Source organism: Pteropus vampyrus, unplaced genomic scaffold (assembly GCF_000151845.1).
Source record: "Pteropus vampyrus isolate Shadow unplaced genomic scaffold, Pvam_2.0 Scaffold4, whole genome shotgun sequence".
In the NCBI taxonomy this organism is placed as follows: domain Eukaryota; kingdom Metazoa; phylum Chordata; class Mammalia; order Chiroptera; family Pteropodidae; genus Pteropus; species Pteropus vampyrus.
The window spans coordinates 609638-615226 of record NW_011888785.1 but is presented as its reverse complement, the minus strand read 5'-3'; positions in this window follow the sequence as shown (position 1 = coordinate 615226).

Below are 5589 nucleotides of genomic sequence, written 5' to 3'. Positions count from 1 at the left end.
GGAGGGTGGGAAAAGAAACCTTCCTGACTGTGTTTACACTTGTCAGGTGGAAAGAGTAGAAAGGTCACTATCTGGCTCCATTGGGTGTCTATAGAAAAGAAAGAAATCAAAAGCCCACCAAGTACTCATGGGGGGTACTTCGGATTTGGTAACAGATTTGATAACTGAAGACTTAATTTCCCCAGTGACTCAACTGATACAGGAGGTTTTATCTTTTTCAGAAAATTAAGAGTAAATTGACTGGTTCAATAGACTTACTGACTCCAGTTAGATAAGTATTTGCTGTGTTTATTAAGTTGTTTATGTAGTGCAATAATACAAGTGATTTAATAAAGATAAGACTTCAGATAAATGTCAACACACTTCCCACTCTGCAGCTGGTCCGTTTCAAGCAGTTAAAATAAATTAAAAGATAAAGTACTGCTCACACACAAAAAATTGATCATTGTCCAAGGGAAACATTTAAAATTGAAAGGAATCTTCTAGTTTCAGTACACAAAGATATATGCATATGTGTAGCATATGAACCTCTCTGTAATCTGGATTTTCTCTACCTAGAAGGGAAGAGACAGGAAGCTATGCTTTGTAGGTGTTTGCCATAATGAGTTATAATTAAAAGGTACTTACAATTCGTAGACAAGTATTAATGACTAGTGTTATTTATAGCACAAATAATGGAGATCTTTGAATTAGATAAAATAAATGCTAGTAATTCTGTTATTTATCTATCTTTACATACATCAAGGCATAGCTAGTAAAAGATTATTAAGCTATAAATGTAAATGCTGTCATTGGAATTAAAATAACATAAAGTAAATCTGAATTTTACCCAACCTTCTCTGTTTACATTGTTTTGAAAAGAAAATGTATGCTTTTATTTGTAGTTTCTCTAGGACATAATCTGACGTGAAAAATGTATTAAGAAGGGTGATGACAGAAAAGAGATGTATCTCTATGGCGCTCAAACCATTATTTCTGTTGTTTTCCAGATCAGGGTGGATGAGATTCCTTTCTTCTATTCTCTCAAAGCAACCAGGGCAAATCTCTACTATTTCAGTATGTGCTTACCTATTTTTTCTATCTCAGGCCTAAACAGTTCTTGGTTTATAGTACTTGTTCAAAATAGTATTTAAAAACTGTTTAGAAATGGGCCCAGTAGGCCATGGTGAGCTCTTTCTTGCCGAATTCTGAGCCATCAAACTTCCTTACAAGACGTCAAGATTGCTGTCGTGCAACAGGAAATATTGGATTGAAACATGAAGTATGAGGCTAAATAATGACAAGTTCTTCGTTTGGTCAGGAAAAAAAATTATTTACCATAGTTTTAGATTACTTTCTCTCTTCTTGAAAATTATATGGCATATTTAATATCTATAGTATTGCATATGGCGTTTTCCAAATGCTTGACACACAGAGACATTGGACATTTGCCATATCAAATGCCTGGCATACGATGTCCACCTGCCCAATGAACTGAGAAGTTGGCCTTTGTAACCAGGTGTGCTAGAGTGTTTAATAGTCACAAATTCTTCCAATCTCTGTGCCAGGCCCCTTTGCAATATAACTTTGCTATTCTTTCCATCCAGAAGTGGAGACTTTTTCTCTACACCGTAAATCTAGGCTGATCAGGTAATTGTTTGACCAATGGAATGTGTTAGAAGTGACATTGTATGAATTCTAGGGGTGAGGACTTAAGGGGCTTGCAGTTTCTGCCTTTGACTTCCTGAAATGCTACCTGGAGACCTCCACTAAAGAAACCTTTACCTACTGGTGGATGGGAAGCTATTTGGTGAACGGAAGCTCCCCAAGTAACAGCTAGAACCAAGTATCAGACATGCAAGTAAGATCACCATGGACCTTCCAGCCCCTCTGATTTTCCAGGTGATACAGCCACATGAACGAGCCCAGGCAAAATCAGCACAGGCATTGTTTTAATCCACCATGAATAACTTAGTAGTGAATGAAAGATACTTTAATTAGTAGTGTTTAAAAGTAAAAAGCAAATTATAGAATTAAAGTCCATATATTATTACTAATTTGTCCATTTGTTCATGCAAATGTATTTTATACAACGTATCTTTTAGTAGTAGAAATAGAAATTGTTTTCTTTGGGAATTATGAGTATTAAACCACTTGATGAATGGCAATCATAGTGATTGGAACTTTTAGAGATTCAGTATACAGGAATGATTCATCTCAATTCCCCTAGCTATCCGTGTAGCATTTACAATGTGTATTTGTTAACTACGGGAAAATAATTGTGCTGGAATTGACTGAAATATGTTCATACCTACCCACACTTCTTGCCAATTTTTGTGTGGTTGTTTTGGTTCTGGTAGTTGTCTCAGATTGCTTTGGGCTTCTAACAGAAAATTTAAGTTTTCTTTTCAAATGAAAAAAATATATAGCAAAAGATGTTTTTTAAAGATGGAGGAAAAATTAGAAAGGAGTAGCAAAAATCACTCCTTAGTGCATCTTGCTATGAGATCTAAAGAACGGTTAAAAGTTGACTGGTGAACTGTAAGCAGTTTTAAAATCTGCTCATGTTAATCAATATTTCTCCAAATACCATAACAGTGCAAAATTTCAACAAGAGTAAGTATCTTTTCACCAAGTCATAGGCAACTAAAAATGCTTCTCAATAAAACATCTTCCATTCTCAGCTCAGAGAAATAATAATCTTATAAAAATATAGTGGTTAGAAGAAAGAGCAGAAGATTGTAAAACTAGGCACAAGAAGTCTACCAGCTGTTAGAAAGTTCAAAAAGTCAATAAATGAAGCTAAATACTAGTTTTCTAAAATCATTTTTCAAGAAAGATAAATAGGGTCCTTTTCACCTTAAATTCTCATTTGACAGTATCCTAGCACATGTCTTGGCTATTAATATACTTGGGTAGCCTCAGGGAGACTTTCAAAAAGTGGTTCTTAAGATACTGATATTCTTGTCTCCGGACTCATGAGTCATTTGGACACAGGAATTGAATTTAAGAGGTACTCACTTCCTCACTGTTGAGGAGCTGGTAGAAAAAACATAATTATTATATTGAAGATTCAATAAACATTCTTTCATTTTTCAAAGTAGATCCTCACAACACTATTCTAAAATCTTTTGTGACTAGGTCTTCTGTGAGGAAGGAATGACATGTCTTAAATTTGTCCGTAGGCCTGTAGCGGTGGTCATCACTGCACGTTCCTCCCCAAATAAAAAGGCAGTGAGGTAAAACGTGGAGCAGCTACAAGTGCTTTTTTTCCTACAAATTCTGTTCACCGGGAAATGGACTCTGTTAATCTTTTATCGCATCAAGATCTCTGCAGCACCGAGGCTATTTTAATAGGGATTTATTGCTAGGAGAATTCTGGACTTATTTTTTGAAAGATGGATGTGTGGGGTGTTTGCATTTTTTAGAAGTTGCTGAGATGTTCCTCAGCCTTGGTTTAGTTACAGAAAGTTAGCTGAAACTGAGGTACAAAGTATTTTTAAAACTATCTGGATCCAATCTTATTTCCTCTGCAAAGGGAGCATTTGTGCATGTGTGTGTATGTGTGTGTGTGTGTGAGAGAGAGAGAGAGTGAGTGTGCGTGCATGTGTACAAACGCTTGTGTGCATGCATACGGTGAGCTTTAAAGAACTGATTCCTCTGTACTAAACATTACATAATTTCTTAAAATTATATGCATTACATGTCCAGTGTGTGTAAGGCACTATGCTGAGGCGGGCCAAAGAAGGACTGTTAGTTCTCAAGGATCTTGCAGTGTAGTGGATTTATATTGTCTGCTTTTGTCTTTTACATTAATTTACATTATATTATCCTAATGATAGTGTTCCTTCCTTATTTGGAAGTACATAGTTTTGAACAGTCACTAACTACAGAAGTGACTTAAAAACATGGACATGCCATATCTGTGAATAGATTCTTTTAGCAGAAAAGGGTGTTAGTGTACAAACCAGCATTTAATGAATGAACAGAGAGAATAGAATATCCCATTAAACTAGTATTTAATTTCTGCATGTTACTTATAAATGACTTTTCATTTATGCCAGAGTGGATAAGAAGGAAATTATTTTTTAAAAGTCTTTTGAAACAAATAAGAGAAAATTATGTCTCTAGTACTGCTATTGGGAGGGGACACATTTTGGCACACAACTGTGGTATTTTAATTCGTTTTTTATTTTCTATTGTAATGACTTCTGTTTTGTGTTCATGAATTTTGTGCTGGCTGGTTAAGCGACTCAAGAAACAGTTTTGTGGTAGTATAATAGTTTTGTTTAAATTATAATATACATAATGTGCCAGGCCTTGTCCAATTTAATGAAATATACTTTATTAAATGGGCGAAAGAATCCATGTAAAAGCCTAAGGTGCCTTAGTCAAATTTATGATAGCCGATTCATAGGCAGGCACAATTATATCCAATTAGCAACCTTGGCTTTATGAAACAGTTGCATTATGTATTTTTAGATTTCAATGTCTCTTGTGGTCAATCATCTTTCAACATGAGTACTTAAATGCATTTTGAAAATGAAGGAGCCGGAATCATTGAACAGCATAGATACTTGGTTAGTTGTTTTATGATGCTGGTTACTGAGAAAGTTGTCTTTGTTGATGGCAACCATGTATCTCTACAATGCTATAGTCAGATATTACTTAAGTTAGCTGATTTATTTGAAATATTATTAGGCAATAATTGTCAAATACATAAACCAAAGAAAAGTAAAATATTTCAATTTAATTGTTTTATTAATTATCTCTTTATAGAGTTTCCCAAATATCTATTGTATTTGGTGAAGGAAATGACACGTTCAACAGAGAGGTAAGCCAGGCCCACATGTCTTTCAGCCTAGCTTAATTGTAAAAATTGTAAAAATGTATTTAATTGTAAAATGTATTTAATTGTAAAAATGTCTTTTTTAAAAAATGAACTAAAATAAAAGTTAATATAGAAAGAAGATGCAACAGAGACATCTGCTTACAACAGCTCTCTGTCAATTTACCAGTAACCATATTATCTAAAGCAAGTTCACCTTATGATCAGTTTATCTATTGAACAGAACGCAGTCCCTTGTTGAGTGGCTTTGAAACTGTTTGAATCTCTCTCTCTCTCTCGCTCTCACTCTCGCTCTCACTCTCTCTTCATGCTTAGAATTAAAAACAGAAAACCACAACCTAATTTAAGTAGCTAATCCTGCTTAAATTTATGACTTTTATAATTGGTTTAATTGCAGGCATTCTTTTTTTTCTTTTTTCTTTTTTTTTTTTTTAATATGTACTATGCTTTCCAACATGTTAAAGCTTTCTAAAGTCTAAAGACCCTTTCTTCAAAGTTTAATTTTAAGGGGATCTGTTTAAGGTGGGCTAAATATTCAGAGAAATTTTCCCATTATAGAACTTTTAAGAATGCTGGATAAAATTTAAAAAATAATAATTAAATGCATGACTGAATTAAATGGAAAGTAAGGAAAATCCTTAGAGGCCAGAAAGGACAAGGTGAGAATGCTGAGAATTAAGCAAACATTGAAACCCTAGAGCTTGGGCTACATCTGCAGGGGGACAGGAAGCAAAGCATGAGGCCAGAGTGGTATGGAAGTT